We start from the raw sequence: 18734 nt of genomic DNA, 5'->3' as shown, positions 1-18734 counted from the left end.
CCTTGTTCTTAGAACATGCACACTTAGGTATAAGGGGCAAGATGTCTGTAACATACTCTCAACAGGTTAAAAATACTTATGTGTGTTTATAAACCCACATTCATATACATGGAGAGAGTGGTAAAGTAAATGTGCTAATACAGTGAATCTAGGTAATGGGTATATGGAAGATTTTACATAATGTTTACAATTTTTCTGAAAGCTTTCCATTATTTCAAATAAAGACATTTAAAGAAATGTAAATATATATATACATTCAGCAAAATCTCATGCTTCAGTGATAATAAGAAATAAATACCAATTTCTAGGGTATTCTATACCTTTATTTTTGAGGAGAATCACACAAAACCCCCACATTTTGTGTTTAGCCAGGTTAACATGTTCTGCACATCTTGTAATATCCTTAACTACAAGTTTAGCTTCTCCCATTTGATGTCTGCAGTGTCCTGCTGGGCCAATAAATCATAAAATCCCTTGGCAGTCCAACTGATGGTTTCTGTGCTTGCTCTTATAAACAATGATTCAGTGAACACCCTTTTATGTACGTCCACGGCAGATAGAAATTTACTTTTGAAGATCAAAGATTCATCTCTGGGGATCCATTCCTTAACTGTAACCCTGACCCTGTATACCATATGAGATAAAGCAATCATATTTTGAGTCCTAAACTATAGGAAATTTTTAGTCAGAAATTTTATTCACTTTTCATAGTTTTACAGCTTTAGCAAAAGTAATGGTCACTTTAAGTAAGAATAAAAATGTAAGCTAAAAAAAAAGGAAAAATAATCTAAAACCCTGCCTTCCCCCAAAAAACTAGTTAGCATATTGGCAATGACCCCTTCACAATCTTTACACATATATTCAATAACAGAGAATAGTTTATATTAATTGGGTCCTACCAAGAAGGCTACAACCTAGTTTTCTCCTAAATATGAGTTCTATTCCTGTTATTATGGTTCTGTCATCATTTTAATGAATTTGTTATAAAGATTCTGAGTCTGAAGAAATCCCCTTTCACCTCAATACTTTTATAGGGCTTATCACCAGCATGGGCTGCTCTCCAAAAACTGGCAGATGTGAATTCCGACCAAAGCCAGCACGCACTTCACATTTTGAAAGATTCGTGCCATTGTGGACTTTCTGATGGTGTATAAGACGTAACAGTGACTGAAGTCCTTACTACATGCATCACATTTGTATGGTTTTTCTCCAGTGTGAACTCTGACTGAAGCCCTTACCACATTCCTCACATCTAAATAGTTTCTCTCTAGTATGAACACTCAGATGGACTCGGAGGTTTGAGGGGAGACTAAAAGCCTTACCACACTCCTCACAATTATGGGGCTTCTCTCCTGTGTGGACCCTCTGATGATGGCGAAGATTAAGCTCCTACCCAACCCTTTTCCACACTCCTCACATTTATATGGTTCTTCTCCAGTGTGGCCTCTCTGATGGTATATGAACTGTTAACTGTATCTAAAGCCCTTTCCACAGATGTCGCACTTACATGGCTTCTCTCCAGTGTGTACTCTCTGATAGACTGGAGACCTGAGGACTGCAGCTTTTACCACATACACCACATTTCTAAGGTTTCTCTCCAGTATGAACTCTCTGACGTACCCGAAAATCTATGGCCTGACTGAAGCTCTTATCACACTCCTCACATTTATTGGGTTTCTCTCCCGAGTGGACTCTGCTGAGTGTGAAGATTTGATCTCCAACTAAAGCCTTTTCTGCACTCCTCACATTTATATGGTTTTTCTCCAGTGTGAATTACTTGATGCAGTTTAAGATTTGAACTATAACTGAAGTCCTTACCACATACATCATACTTGTATGGTTTCTCTCCGGTGTGGACTCTCTGATGTGTTTGGAGTTTTGAGGACTGACTGAAGCCGTTACCACATCTATCACAGTTGAATCGTTTCTCCCCAGTGTGGACATTCTGATGAGCTTGAAGGTTTGATGCCTGACTGAAGCCCTTACCACACTCCTTACATTTATAGGGTTTGTCTCCCATGTGAACTCTGTAATGAATGTGAAGATCTATGTTACGGGTAAAGCCTTTCCCACATGCCTCACATCTGTATGGCTTCTCTCCAGTGTGGACTCTCCGATGGTGAATTAACAGTGAACTGTGGCTGAAGCCCTGACCACAGACATCACATTTACACGGTTTCTCCCCAGTGCGGACCCTCTGATGTATGTGAAAATGGGCAGCCTGCGTGAAGCCCTTACCACACTCTTCACATTTATAGGGTTTCTCACTCCTGTGGACCCTCTGGTGAACATGAAGATTAACACTCCAACCAAGCCCTTACCACATTCTTCACATTTGTATGGTTTTTCTTCAGTGTGGACCCTCTGATGGCACTGGAAATTCGAACTCTGACTAAAACATTTGCCACACTCCTCACGTTTATAAGGTTTCTCTCCAGTGTGAGTTCTGTAATGAGTGATAAGACCTGTGCTGCTACTGAATCCCTTGCCGCAACTGTCACATCTATAGGCTTTCTCTCCCGTGTGATTAAACTGCTGAGCATGAAGACGGCGCGGAGGGAAGCGATCACCAGATTCGTGACATCTGCTGAGCTTTTCTCCTGGGTGAATTCTCTGATGAGTTTGCAGATATGAGCTCGGACTGAAACACCTCTTTCCTGTGTGAACACTTGGACGAATGGGAAGAACCAAGCTGTAACTGAAGCCTTTTCCACACTGGCTACACATATGAGGCCTTCTTCCTAAAGGTAACTGCTGACTGCAGTCATCACTAAAGAGTTGACCACATTTGTAGGGTTGCAATTCTGCGCCAGTTTTAATATACTCCTTAAATGGTGATTTCTTCATAAAGTCTTCATGTTTTCACAGGCTACTTTTCATGTTAAATTCTTGACTTCTATTCTGATTCTGTGACTCACTCAGATATGTCTTCTTCCAAGAATCCTGGGTTCTCGAACTTGGAAATTCTTGATTTTCAGTACAACTGGAGCTATCTCCTCTATGCTTCATTACATAGTTCTCGTTTTCAGCAACGTGAATGGAATCACCTTGTAGTAGCTGGGAACTCTTCCCCTGAAGATTTATCGTGGAGTCTTCATGCTTGGTTAATTCACTTGCAACTTGTTCCCAGATATGCCAGCACAATAGCTCTTCACGGAAATGGTATTTTAATGCAACTTTTCAAGAAGTCTCCATCTCATTTTGATTCTTGCTGCCTATAAAAATGAGCAATATTCAGAGAGGAAGACAAGCAAATGCTTTGTTCAGAAATACCAGGATTTCGGTTAGCCCACAGGATAAGCCTTTAAGAAACCCAGGGGAAGGTTCATCTTGTCTTTATCATCATTTTTCCTGTTCTTGTGTTTTTCATTCAGATGAAGCGTAGAGGGAGGCCAACAGGCTCCTATCCACCGAGTGTAAATGAGACCCATTTAGAACCACAAATGAAACAGCCTAACGTGAGGGCTACAAGTCTGAAATCACACGGCTACAGGGCAACATTCCAACCTACAATCACGTCAATTAAACGCCTACTCACTTTGTCCTCAGTAGGCTTACGACAAGTGAAATTCTACCAAATTAGGTTAGAAAAGCTCAGCCTGAAGACACAAAATAGTATTTTAGGTCTTAGGGGAAATGATCTTCCAAGGGTAAATTTGCCAGCGGGGCTGGAATAATAGCACACATTGTTCTAAAACCTGGTAGTAATTCAGGTCTCTGTATTGTCCAGATTGAAAAAGCAGGGAAAGGGAAAGCTATTTTGGTACACAGAGGCTCTCTCATACCCTGGTTGTCTCTCTACTTCACCAAACAGATCTTCTCTAGCAACTGACCCCTCCTCATGACGTGTCCAAAGCAAGCGAGTGCGACAATATTCTCTTGTGATTCACAAGGTTTTCACTGCTTAATTTTCTAAAGTAGATTTTCAGGCCTTTCTTCCTTACCTGTCTTAGTCTGAAAGCTCTGCTGAAATGTGTACCCCTGGGCGACCCAACTGGTATCTGAAATATTGGTGGCACAGCTTCCAGCACCACAGCGACATGCAAGCCACCACAGTACAGCCAAGCAACAAACAGGTGGTTGTTTCTGACCAGAAGACTAGAGAGATGGATAACATTCTGCTTTGTGACTTTGATGACTCTCATCCTAAAACTTCCTTCTCGAGCACAGGAAAGGGAATTGGGCTGCGAGCTTTGAAAGATGTGGACAGACTACCGCAAAAAAAAAAAAAAAAAACATCTTTCAAGGGATTGAACAGCTTGGAAGGCAGAAATTTCCTCTTTTAGGAAAAGGAGATTTTTCTTCTCTTGGGGACCTCCAACAAAACAGTAAGTTTTGGAAGCTTCATTTTAAATATTTTTTCCCTAAGTGAAAATATGCAAATATATATTACTGCTGGGAGGCTAAAACAAACATACTCAATGTGAGTTTGTGTATATAACTTGTCTGTTACAGCCTTCTCTCTCAATCTTTCTCTCTACATATTTTTTTTTTTTTAAACAATTGCCAGGCTAATGCCTCAATAAACTAGGTTTGTTCTCTTTGAGACTGTCAATTCACCTAGGAATTTATCCCATAGATACAAAGCACCAGCACAGAGGACATAGATGTACAAGGGTTTGGTTTTGTTCCTTAATTGCAGTGCTCTCTATAGCACTAAGAAATGAGGAATGAAGTCAATACCTATCAGCAGGGAAACAAGTAAACAGTACATGGTGCATTCCCATGGAATATTATGCAGCTATCAAAAAGGAATAAACTAGCACTAAACTACAGAATTGAAGGTCTCTCCTCGAGGTACTGCTGACTGTGAAAAGATAGTCTTATCTCATTTTTTTTTTTTAAATAAAAATGAGGAAAACAAAAACCTCTGTAAGTAGAAGTTCACAAATGTACAAACATGGAAGGATAAAGAATAGGTAATAAGGCTAACCTTGGGGTGGGGTATAAAACAATTGACTGCTAAGTGAAAGGTTGGTGGTTCAAAACCACCAGTAGCTCTGCCAGAGAAAAATGTGGCAGCCTGCTTCTGTAGAGATTTACAGACTCGAAAACCCTACAGGGTCGCTATGAGTCAGAATTGATTCGATGGCAGTGGGTCTGGTTTTGGTTTTTGGGGTGGGGTAAGCAGGTCTGTGGGATCTGGAAACAAACAAATAAACAAAGACTCATGGTGACAACATGTTACAGAGTAGAACTGCTCCACAGGGTTTTCTTGACTAATCTTTATGGAAACAGATCACCCGGCCTTTCTTCTGTGGTGCTGCTGGGTGGGTTCAAACTGTCAATCTTTAGGTTAGTAGTCAAATGCAAACTGAGGCACTCAGGGACCTCTAAACAAGAAAAAAAAAAAAAAAGACCATGTAAAAAAATGTGTAAGACCACATTTATGTATTAATATACATATGTGTATTTATGTAAAAAAAAAAAATTATTAAGAAGGTTTGTAAAAGGCTGTACCCAGGGACAACTAGACTTTTGTGTTCCTACTGATGTGATGCAATGAGAAGTGTCCTGCATCCCATATAAACCTAATCAGGCCTCTAGAGCAAACCATCATAAGCAGAAACACAAAGCAGAGGAAAACATGCTAACTAATACTACATGAACATAATCAGCCATTTCCAGAATGTGAGAAATTCCATAGGAAAAATGACTGAGTTCACGCACTAAGCAAAAGAAGAGAAAATTGTTAAGAGATTTAAAAATATATACCAATCAAATTCTATGTGTGGACTTTGTTTGGATCCTATTTGAATAAATTATCTCTAAATACATTTTGAGACAATTAGTAAGCACAAAACATGGACAGGATATTAGGCGGTAACAAGGGCTAGATACATAAACTGCTGGTGCACTCGTAAGTGAAATAACAAGATCCTGATTTTCTTTAAGGAGCCCTGGAGGCACGGTAGTTAAGCGCTCAGCTGTTAACCGAAAGGTCCATGGTTCGAACCCACCAGCGGCACCAAGTGAAAAATATGTGGCAGTCTGCTCCCCATAAAGATTACAGCCTTGGAAAACCTACGGGGTAGTTATACTCTGTCCTACAGGGTCGCTATCAATCGCAGTTGACACAATGGCATTGGGTTTGATTTTCTTTAAAATATTCCAGAAAAAAAAAGGGCGGGGGAGAGGTTCTAAATAAAATGGGAACGTAGACACCATTCCCGAAGCCAACTCTTCAGACATGGATTGGACTGGACAATGGGTTGGAGAGGGATGCTGGTGAGGAGTGAGCTTCTTCGATCAGGTGGACACTTGAGACTATGTTGGCATCTCCTGCCTGGAGGGGAGATGAGAGGGTGGAGGGGGTTAAAAGCTGGTGAAATGGACACGAAATGAGAGAGTGGAGGGAGAGAGCAGGCTGTCTTATTAGGGGGAGAGTAATTGGGAGTGTGTAGCAAGGTGTATATGGGTTTTTGTGTGATAGACTGACTTGATTTGTAAACTTCCACATAAAGCACAATAAAAATTATTAAAAAAAAAAATGGGAACGTAGAAAGTTGATCACTGCTGAAGTTAAGTGACTGGTACAGTGGGTGATCATCATACTCTACTGTGTTTGAATATTTTTCCTAATAAAAGGTTTTTTCAAAAGTAATATAACCTGGTAAGCAAATAAATTAAACAGCAAAAAACATCCAGATAGGGAAACAAAAATGTTAACTTTTTAAAATGGCAGTTCATTTGTCAACTACAAAAAAAAAAAAAACCTTTTAATATGCCCCTCAACTTACTGGTTTCTTATATGGACGTGTGTATTTTTTTTAGGTATGTATTAAATTATATCTAAGTTTTTATGTAATGTTTCCAACCCCAAAGACAATGATCGGTTTTGTAAAGATACTGATAATAAAAGGCAGTAATAATGAAAACTAAAAAAAAATGAGATATTAGAATTACATCAGAACCAACTTATAATGGAGTCATCAGAACAGAGCCCTGGTCTTAAGTTGGGGACTACCTATAGCTTGTTTTTCTATGGCTTATAAATATTTTAAATAGTTTCCCTTCTGAGATGGATGATAAATGCTCCATAGAATGCAAAATTATGGATTTGGATAATATGTTTTAATTCACACAAATATTTGCAAGGGCCCTGGAGTCAGGAAATAAGATTTGAATCCTAGCTCAGGCACTTGCTAGCTATGTGACCTCTTTCGAGTCACTTCACTTTTGCTATGTTTCAGTTTCCTCTCACCTGTAACAGATAATAATAGCAGCAAGGTCACAGGATCCTTGTCAGAATCAAATGCACACACTTAAAGAGCTCCTCATACTATCTGTGCTATTAACTAAGATTAATACCATTAGGGTGCAAACTGCACGGGGAAACTTACGTGAAGATTCTGCCATTTTCTTTTCCTAACCAAGACTCTCATCTCCACAGGTGTATCAGTGCCTTTGGGCTTCTGGGGAAACCCTGATGGCGTAGTGGTGAAGTGCTGTGGCTGCTAACCAAGAGGTCGGCAGTTCAAATCCGCCAGGCGATCCTTGGAAACTCTATGGGGCAGTTCGACTCTGTCCCATAGGGTCACTATGAGTTGGAATCGATTCGACGGCAGTGGGTTTGGTTTTTTTTTTTTTTGGACTTCTGGAAATGTCCAACTTAAAACTGCTAATCCATGACTGTATACAAATGAGGTGACTGTTTTGGTGTTAAGAAGAGGGGAGGGTGGTTAAGTGGGAAGCTGGATGTATGGATGAGGCACATTTCACCAGTAAGTAGTCAACCTGAAACTGCTACAGGATAGTTGATGAATTTTAATGCTTGGCATATTGGTATTGATAATTTTTGATAGTTTAGTTATGCTGTTGTTAGATGCCGTCAAGTTGACTTCAACTCCAGGGGACCTTACATACAACAGAACTAAACGTTGCCTGGTCTGACATCACCCTCAAAAAAGCCAGCATGTTCAAGTCTGTCATTGGCAGCTATTGAGCCAATCCGTCTTACCAAGTGTCTCCCACAACCTCACTGGCCCTCTACTTTCCAAAACATAATGTCCCCCTCTAGCAATTGATCCCTCTTGGTCACTGAGCAAGTGAGTCAAAAAATGTTCTGTTGTGACGCACAAGGTTTTCACTGACTAATCTTCTGAAGTAATTTGCCAGGACTTTCTTCTTAGTCAGGAAGCTTCACTGAAGCCTGTCCACAATGGATGACTCTGCTAGTGTTTGAAATACCAGGGGCATGGCTTCCTGTACCACAACACACGAGCCACCACGGTATGACAAAATGGCAGATGGGTGGTGGAGTTTGATTATACATTCTGATAATCATGACTAGCTATGTTTATCTTCTAAGGTTGCTAAGTATAAATCTTTACATACCCAGAGGTGACTAAGAAATTAAAATTATGTTAGAATTATACATTCTCCAGAATGCAATGTTCCAAAATCATCAAAAAATCACATTAGTTGGTTTTAAACCTATGAGCCATCTCTAAGAGAAAGAGAGATGTGAATTCCACTTGTCTTATACGTCCATAGGAAACCCCGGTGGTGTACTCGTCAAGTGCTACGACTGCTAAGCAAACAGTCGGCAGTTCGAATCTGCCAGGCGCTCCTTGGAAACTCTACGGGGCAGTTCTACTCTGTCCTATAGGGTCGCTAAGAGTCAGAATTGACTCAACAGCAGTGGGTTTGGTTTTGGTTGTATATGTCTGTAAGGTTTCTGTTTTTAAGCATTCTTATTAAAACAAGCCCTTAGAAACCTATATACCAATGTTCACTGCAGCGCTTTTCACAATAGCCAAAAGGGGCAAACAACTGAAATGTTCATCAATAGATGAACGGACAGACAAAATGTAATACATACCCAGAAAGCAATATTACTCAGCCACAGATATCAAGTCCTGCTGCACACCACCACATGGATGAACCCTGAAAACATCATGCTGAGTGAAATAAGTCAGCCGTAAAAGGACAAATACTGTATGATCTCACTTATACGAAATAAACAAATACATGGAAACCAAAGATTATTTGTGGTTAACATGGGTGGAAGAGGGAGAGAAAGGGGAGTTTTTGCTCAGGGGGCATTGAAAGACCCAGTAAAGCAGAGTTAAGTCTCTAACATTCCTGAAGACTTCAAGCGTGAAGCAGCGTGCAGACTTAAGAAGGGAGATAAATGAAGAGAGATTATACCCATCAACTACTCACAGAATTCAGGGCCTCATCTATCACGCTAGCAGACGGCCCCTGTTTTTTTTGGGGGGGGGAGGTGAATAAAGTATATAAATTTACATCCTCTAGGAACTTCTAGGAGCCCTGGTGGTGCAGTGGTTAAGAGCCTGGCAGCTAATCAAAAGGTTGGTAGTTAGAATCCACCAGCCGTTCCTTGGAAACCTTGTGGGGCAGCTCTACTCTGCCCTATATGGTTGCTGTAAGTCAGAATGGACTCAGTGGCAACAGGTTTGGTTTCAGTTTGGTTTAGGAAAATCTAGGGAACCCTGGTGGTACAGTGGGTAAGTACTCGGCTACAATCTGACAGGTTGGGGATTCGAACCTACCAGCCGCTCCTCAGGAGAAAGATGTGTCTGTCAGTCTGCTCCTATAAACATTACAGCCTAGGAAATCCTATGGGGCAGTTCTACTCTATCCTACAGGGTCACTATGAGTCAGAATGGGTTTGGTTTGGTTTTTAGAAACTTCTGATGTTTTTAAATTTAATCAGTGAGGGTAGAGCTGAGGAATATGCAAATTAAGCACAGAGAAGAGAAAAGAAAAATGGGCAAAAAGTAAAACATGAAGAAGTGAAGGGAAAACATGAGGACAGAAAAAGGAGAGGCAGAAAAGCTGTAAATAGCCAGCTGGATAAGTTGGGATCATAGGTAAGGAAAAGTTGTGAGGAGGGCTTCTTCACTTCTATTCAAAAAAAATATTGTTCTTAGGTGTCATCAAGTCAGTTCTGACTCATAGCGACCCTATGCACAACAGAACAAAACACTGTCCAGTCCTGCGCCATCCTCACAACTGTTGCTATGCTTGAGCCCACTGTTGCAGCCACTGTGTCAATCCATCTTGTTGAAGGTCTTCTTCTTTTTCACTGACCCTCTACTTTACCAAGCATGATGTCCTTTTCCAGGGACTGATCCCTCCTGACAACATGTCCAAAGTATATAAGGCTTCTAAGGAGCATTCTGGTTGTACATCTTCCAAGACAGACTTACTCGTTCTTTTGGTAGTCCATGGTATATTCAATATTCATCAACACAATTCAAAGGTGTCAATTCTTCTTTCACCTTCCTTATTCATTGCCCAGTTTTCACATGCATATGAGGCAACTGAAAACACCATGGCTTGGGTCAGGCCACCTTAGTCCTCAAGGTGACATATTTGCTTTTCAATACTTTAAAGAGGTCTTTTGCAGCTGATTTGCCCAATGCAATGTGTCTTTTGATTTTTTGACTGCTGCTTCCGCGGCTGTTGACTGTGGATCCAAGTAAAATGAAATCTTTGACAACCTCAATCTTTTCACCATTCACCATGAATGTTGCTTATTGATCCAGTTGTGAGGATTTTTGTTTTACGGTTAGGTGTAATCCATACTGAAGGTTGTGATCTTTGGTCTTCATTAGTAAGTACTTCAAGTCCTCTTCACTTTCAGCAAGCAAGGTTGTGTTATCTGCACGACGCAGGTTGTTAATGAGCCTTCCTCCAAACCTGATGCCCCATTTTTCTTCATATAGTCCAGCTTCTCAGATTATCTGCTCAGCATACAGACTGAATAGGTATGGTCAAAGGATAAAACCCTGACATACACATCTTTCCTGACTTTAAACCATGCAGTAACCCCTTGTTCTGTTCCAACAACTGCCTCTTGATCCACATACAGATTCCTCATGAGCACAATTAAGTGTTCTTGAATTCCTGTTCTCTGCAACGTTATCCATAATTTGTTATGATCTACACAGTCAAATGCCTTAGCACAGTCAATAAAATGTAGGTGAACATCTTTCTGGTATTCTCTGCTTTCAGCCAGGATCCATCTGACATCAGCAGTGATATTCCTGGTTCCGCATCCTCTTCTGATCTGGCCTGAATTTCTGGCAGTTCCCTGTCAATATACTGCTGCAGCCACTTTTGAATAATCTTCAGCAAAATTTTGCTTGTGTGTGATATTAATGATACCAAACCAAAAACCAAACCCAGTGCCATCGAGTCAATTCCAACTCATAGCGACTCTATAGGACAGAGTAGAACTGCCCCATAGAGTTTCCAAGGAGCGCCCAGTGGATTCAAACTGCCGATCCTTTGGTTAGCAGCTGTAGCACTTAACCACTAAGCCACCAGGGTTTCTGATATTAATGATAAAAAAAATTACTGTTCTATAATTTCAGCATTCGGTTGGACCACCTTTCTTGGAAATAGGCATAAATATGGATCTCTTCCAGTAGGCTGGCCAGGTGGCTATCTTCCAAAATTCTTGGCATAGATGAGTAAGCACTTCCAGCACAAGTATTTACTGAACATCTACTATGTAGAAGGCCCCTTGTAGGCTTTGAGTACACAGCCGTAAACAAAACTGGCAAAATCCCTGCTCTCGTGGGGAGATGAGATGAACAGGGAACTATGCTACTAGGTCAGCGGGTGGTCGGTGCTTAGACACAAAATAAGGTGAGAACTGAACAACAAAAAGACTATTCAATCAAAATATCAGCAAAGGACTTGAACAGATGTTTCACCAAAGAGGATATTCAAATGGCCAATGAGCACATGAAAAGACATTCAACATCATTAGCCATTACTGTTGTTGTTGTGTGAAGTCAAGTCGATTCTAACTCTTAATGACCCTACAGGACAGAGTAGAACTGCCCCCAAAAGGGTTTCCTAGGCAGTAATCTCTAAGGCAGCAGATCACCAGGTCTTTTCTCCCATGGATCCCCTGGTGGGTTCAAACTGCCTACCTTTTCATTAGCAGCTGAGTGCTTAACCACTGAACCACTAGGGCTCCTATTAGCCATCCAAAAAAAAAAACCAAACCCATTGCTGTCGAGTTGATTCTGACTCATACTAGCCATCAAGGAGATGCAAATCAAAACAGAGTGAGATACCATCTCACCCCCATTAGATTGGCAATGATCAAAAAACAGAAAACAATAGGTGTTGGTGAGGTTGTGGAGAAATAGGATCCCTTATCCATTGCCAGTGGGAATGTAAAATGCCACGGATATTGCAGAAAAGTTTGGCAGTTCCTCAAAAAGCTGAATATAGAACTATCCTAAGTCCCAGCTATTCCACTCTTAAGTATATACGCAAGACACTTGAAAGCAGTGACAGGAACCATTATCTGTATACCAATGTTTATTGCAGCACTATTTACAATAGCCAAAAGGTGGAAACAACCAAAATGGCCATCAACAGATGAACGGATGAACAAAATGTGGAATACTACTCAGACCTAAGGAGAAATGGAGTCCTGATACACACCACAACATGGATGAACCTTGAAAACATCATGCTGAATGAAATAAGTCAATCGAAAAAGGACAAATACTGTACGATCTCACTTATATGAAATAAACAAACATATAGAAACCAAAGATTATTAGTAGTTACCAGGGTTGGGAGGAAGGGGGAAAAGGGGAGTTTCTGCTAAGGGAACAGTAAGGTTATATTAATGGTGGTGGAATGGCTTGGAAAAGGATAGCGAGAATGGTTATACAACTTGGAGACTGTAATCAATGTCACTGAACTGTACATGTAGAAATTGTTGAGTTGCTGCATGTTTTGTTGTGTATAACTTCACAATAAAAAAAAAAAATTTAAGGCAAGGTAAGGGGATGGAGAATGTAGAGGTATTTAAAAAGGAAAGACATAGAAGACCTCTCTGATGAGCTGACATTTGAGCAAAGACCTGAATGGGAGGGCCTGGAGAGTGGGGGTTTATACATTAGAGACAGAAGAGCCAGCCAAAGGCCATGAGGAAGAAGAGAACTGGGCGCCTCCGAGAAAAACTCCAAGGTGGCCAGTGTGGCTGGAATGGTCTGAAAGGGGCAAAGCATAGGAAATCAAGGAGAGACTTGGGGTGGGGGTCAGATCAGGTCAGGCCTTGCAGTCTGCTGTGAGGACTGTGAGTGAAATGGAAAGTCTTTAGAGGGTCTTAAGCAAAGAGATAGCACGCTCTTACTTGGTCTCTAAAGAACCACGCTGGCTACCACGTGGTGAACAGATTACAGGAATGCAAGGGAGAAAGCACAGAGCCCAGTGTGGAGGCTGTTGTAATGATTTGGGCAAGAGATGACTGTGACTCAGACAAGGGTAGGGATCAAAGAAGTGGTGACGAACAGACTAGCTAGTACCTAAAAGAAGAGCCACACAGTTCTCACCAGAATACTCACTTCTTTGGGTTTCTGTCTCCATCATCCAAAGCTTTTCTTCTGCTTCCAAATGGAATAGCATACCTAGTTTGAAGGGATGGTATCCTGCGAAAAAGCAGACACGTATGTATTTAAGGTATATTTTGGTCCAAATGTGATAACCCTCACAATGTCTAAAGCAACATTTCAAGACCTTTTGATCATGAACTGTAATAAGAAATAGATCTAGGTTGTGGCCTAGTTCACGTACACATAAAACCAAAACACCAAACTCACTGCCGTCAAGTCAATTCTGACTTACAGAGACCCTACAGGACAGTGTAGAACTGCCCCATAGGGTTTCCAAGGAGTGGCTGATGGATTCAAACTGCTGACCTTTTGGATGGCAGCCAAATGCTTAACCACTGCACCACCAGGGCTCCCACATATACACAGAGAGATAACATGAGTTTTAGCAACTGAGTTTTCACTGCACCCCCATTGTGTCTCACGCCACTCACTGCAAACAGTAAGAGGTTCTGCTGCAATGGGAGCAGTTCACACTGGTAAGGACTCTGGTGCTCTCCATCCAGATCTCTTTCATTGGAAAGAAAAAAAAAAACGATGGTGCAACGAACAAAACTGACTTCATGACCCCACCAATGGCTACCCATTTATTAGGTTTCTCAATCTCAGCACTACTGACATTTTGGACTAATTTTTGATGTAGAGAAGCTGTCCTGTGCTTTGTAGCAGGAGGTTCAGCAGCATCCCTGACCACTACCCCCTAGATGTCAGTAGCACCCATCTTCTTGCCCCCGTTGAGACCACCAAAAGTGCCTCCAGACATTATCAAATATCCCCTGCAGAGCAAAATCACCCCTGGCTGAGAACTAGTGATTTAAAAGGACAGACCTTTGCCTGAGCGAGAGACTAGAAAAACTTCTCCCTGTTGTCACTGCGATTATAAAACTTTTGTCTTCAAGGTAAGAGAACCGTTTCAAAAGGCCCAAAGCCTTAAACAACTGACAACAGAGACTCACAGGGGCTACGGTTCAGTTACAGATGGCGCATTCCTCACCCAGCGAGACCAGGTTCCTGAAGTTCTCCAGGATCACGTCTCAGTACAGTGTCCTCTGGGCAGAGTCCAGCAGCCCCAGTTCTTCCTCAGTGAAGACCACAGCCACGTGCTTGAATATCACTGCTTCCTACAACATCAAACGCATGCAACCTCAGTCTTGCAACCAACCTCCACTAGAAGAAGAGGAGAACTGAGAAGAATAAAGCTCACAAAAACATTGTTCCAGACTGTGGTGCGGTGAATTGCTTCTGTATGGCTCTTCCAGCCATGATCTTGACTCCCACAAAATGACTGGGTGAAACTATACAAATAAGGTGCTTGTGGCCCACCAAAGGGATTGGTCAGTATTGCTATCCCACTAGGCTTAAAGAAGCCAATTCTGGAGGTTGAAGGGAAACCTCACTACCACCAAGAAGAAGAGCCAGGAGCAGAGCACATCCTTTGGACCCAGGGTCCCTGCACTGAGAACCACCTAGACCCAGGAGACAGTGTTATAACACTGAAAGGCAGCATGAGACAGCAGCAGCACAGGACCAGCAGGCTAGGCTTGCCGACCCACGAGTGAGAGAGCTAAGCACCTTTGGGCAGGAAGCTTCCTGGAGGAGTAAGGTGCCCTGGGGCTAAAGAGCTTTGTAACACTTGCCTGAGCCAGGCCAGGTGCTAATGGCTGAGGGCTGAGGGTCAGGGAATGGCTGAGGGCTGAGGGCCAGGGGCTGAGAGCGTGGGCTACGAGCACAAGCCAAGAGCCAAATGTGAGGGCCAAGGGCCAAGAGAGAGCCCTGCCTGTTGGCATGGCCAAGAAGAAGCTGTTGTGATCAAAGAACTGTATCCCAAGTCATTCCTGATCCTGAATTGTAACCTGTTACTTCCCTAATAAGCCCCGTAACTCTGAGTATGGTCTGTGAGTTGTATGTGACCACTGCAATGAATTAACCCAGCAGAGAAGTACAGAGAGTTATGGGAAGGATGGCTGGCGTCAAAATTGGTAAACAGGTTGGACAGTGGAGGTACGTCTGACCCCCATCTCATGGAAATAGGCCTTGGGCGACGGTGGTGATGACTCTCCTCCTCCCTCCTGAGTTAGGCAAGGAGGCCTGATGCCACGCCATTTTTACACAGATTCAGAGGAATCCCAGTCAGTTTTTGCTCCCAAGAGTTGTCTCTCTCTCACTATCTTCCCTCTCCCCCCAAGCCTGGATTCTCTCACTGTGTTTTAACGATTGTCAAAATCAAGTTCACAGGCCTTCCATAATCCTCCTGGACAGGTGTACAGTTCTTCTTCTGCTCTCTCAAGGCGCACGCCACATCCACGTCCGGCAGCATCCACAGCTGGTTAAGGCACAGGCTCTGGAGTCAGGCTGTCCGAGTTCAGATGTCAAGGTTTCGCCCTGTGCTAGCTGTAGGCCCTTAGGAACCTTTCTCAACCTCTTACTATCTCAATTTCCTCTTCTCTAAATTATAAGGTAATTGAAAGGATTAGATGAGCGAATATACCCAAAGCACTTAGAATGGCCCCTGGCACACCACAAATGCTCAATAAACATGAGCAATTAGTACCATCACTGTGATCTGTCATCTCATTTCGTGACGGCGTAGTGCGGTATTCCTTGGAACTGATGGTCTATATTTAGCCAACCCAAATAATGTGCAATTAGCTACAGAATTTTACTTCTTACAATTATTGTTGTAAAGATTCTTTCACAGAGATCTTATCCAAGAAGTAGAAACTGCAGTGTCATAAATACACACTTTTTAAATTTTGAAAATATACTGGCAGATTTCCCTCTCTAAAGATTTTCCTGCTGGTAATAGGGAACCCAGGGTTGAGAAGACAGAGTGTTGACATGTCATGGGGTTGTTAACCAATGCCGTACGACAATGCGTGTACTGTTTGACGAGAAACTAGTTTGTTCTCTAAACCTTCATCTCAAGTTCAATTAAAAAAAAAAAAAAAAGATTTTCCCAATTCACCTTTCATGCAAGAGAGTGTAAATGTTCCTGAATCTCTATACCCTGGCCAAATAGGATGTAATTCCCAGTTTTTAGAAATCTTTGACAATCTAAATAAGTAACAATACAGTTGTTTCATTAACATTCGCACACATTTGATAATTAACGAAGATGATTCTTTTCTCAAATTTGTTTTGTCTTTCTTATGACATTCCTATTCATGTCTTCTGTTCATATTCCAATGGGCTTTTTCTTTATCTTACCAATCTTAATGAGAATTAAAGATACTAAAACTTGATGTAGGAGTCCCTGGGTGGCGCAAATGGTTAAGCGCTGAACTACTAACTGAAAGGTCAGTGGTTCAAACCCACCCAGAAGTGCCTTAGAAGTAAGAACTGGTGATCTGCTTCCAAAAGGTCACGGCCTTGAAAACTCTACGGAGCACAGCTCTACTCTACACACATGGGATCGTCACGAGTCAGAACCAACTCGATGGCAGCTAACAACAACAAGACTTTATCTGATGTATGTAAGTATATCCCACCAGTTGACTATTTGTCTTAGATCTTTGTGACCTGATGTCTTTTGCTCTAGAGAAATTTAGATGACTTATATCAAAACTATGCTTGAGCATCTGTGGCTGTGGCATGCTGCTGAGTCAATTCCAACTCAAAATGACCCTACAGCACAGAGTAGAACTGCCTCAAAGGGCTTCCCAGGCTGTAATCTTTATGGGATCAGATCACCAGGTCTTTCTCCCATGGAGCCACTGGGCAAGTATGAACCACCAACCTTTAGGTTAGCAGCCGAGTGCTTAACCACTGTGCCACTGGTGCTCCTTGCTTGAGCATCTAGGTTCAAGAAATGACTAAGAGACACAACTAGTAGGGAAAAGACAGGTGCTGAGATAGGAGGACATCTGTGGAGTCCTCTATCCAAAAGGTAATGTCAGGCGCTTCCACAATGTGTATGCAGGTCTCTGAGTGGAAAACTCCTTTGTCCTGTCTTTTTATGAAAATTGAATGCCAGATATTCCTAGCCTAGTAGTCAAATTGAGAGCAAACCCTCAATGCGATGGACTGATACAAGAGCCACGACCACAGACTCAAACATACAATGATCCTGAAGATGCACAGGACCAGACAATGTTTCGTTCTGTTATACATAAGGCTGCCATGGGCCGGAAGTGACTCGACAGCAACTGACAATTACAACAAATAGTCAAAAGCTTCGCAGTCTGACGTATCAGCTGCCTGAGAGAATCTGGGCAGTTATACAATATTCAAATACCTGTTTCTTCACGTTTAAAATGCAGATGAATCACCTACCCCCTCTCACTCAGTGCTCTTAAGAATTATGCAATCCCAAATGGAAAGGGCTGGCAAGACATGTATTTAAAGACAAACACGCAAACCTGTTGCCACAGAGTCAATTCTGACTCATGGTAACCCCAAGTGTTAAAGTAGGAATGCTCGGTAGCATTGGCTGTAATCTTTAGAGAAGCAGTTCACCAGCCAGGCCTTTCTTCCATGTCACTGCTAGGTGGGTTTGAACTGGCAACCTTTCGGCTAGCAGTGGAGCACAAACTGTCTGCACTACCCAGGATAATATTACATTTTAAACTATGTACATGTAGCTACTTTGATAAAATAAATGGTCACAAGAAAGACTGAAACACACACACATTTCCAGTGACTTAGTCATTGCCCCAAGAAGAAAATATATAGCTCTTCTTTTATGAAAACATCTAATACTACACCATGTCATACTCTGGATGTTCTGCTTACAAATATCTGAGGGAACTGACATGAAACATACCTCTTCAATTTAGAGTTCCTAAAACTTCAACTACAAATCATACACAGTTCTGCCAGAATTGCTTTTTGAGGGCAAAGGTTATACATGGAAAAAATGTCACTGCAGTGTTCTTTAAAACAGTGAAATTCTTAAATTCTCCAAAAGTCCATTGACTTGAGGATAATTTTTTTTTAAAGGGTACTGTAATGAACCAAAAAGAGTGGAAATAATAAGAATGTTCATGCATTGTAAAGAATGTAACCAATGTCACTGAACAATCTGTGCAGAACTTGTTGAATGGGAGCCTAGACTGCTATGTAAACCTTCACTGAAAATACATTAAAATATTTTTAAAAATAATAATAATATGGGTATTGCAAGTCAACAGAATATACTGTAACTATTTAAAATGCAAATGATATAACTAAACAAAGAAAGCACAATTCAAAATTTCAACTATTCTAATATTCAAATATACGCATGTGAAAAAGGAGTACAGGAAATAAAAACAGCTGGTCTGTAAGCAGAGTAGTAGTGCAGGCTATTTTTGTCTATTTAAAATTTCTATTATTTTTTTCCAAGACTGGTAATGAAGATAA

At 41.5% G+C, this 18734-nt stretch overlaps 1 pseudogene; it reads right to left on the bottom strand.

Annotated features, from left to right (window-relative positions):
- Nucleotides 1-810: 810 nt before the first annotated feature.
- LOC100661978 (zinc finger protein 227-like) lies at nt 811-15181 on the bottom strand (annotated as a pseudogene).
- Nucleotides 15182-18734: the final 3553 nt, after the last annotated feature.

The sequence above is a fragment of the Loxodonta africana genome, chromosome 11 (genome assembly GCF_030014295.1).
Source record: "Loxodonta africana isolate mLoxAfr1 chromosome 11, mLoxAfr1.hap2, whole genome shotgun sequence".
Taxonomy (NCBI): domain Eukaryota; kingdom Metazoa; phylum Chordata; class Mammalia; order Proboscidea; family Elephantidae; genus Loxodonta; species Loxodonta africana.
This window is presented reverse-complemented; position numbering and strand designations above follow the sequence as displayed.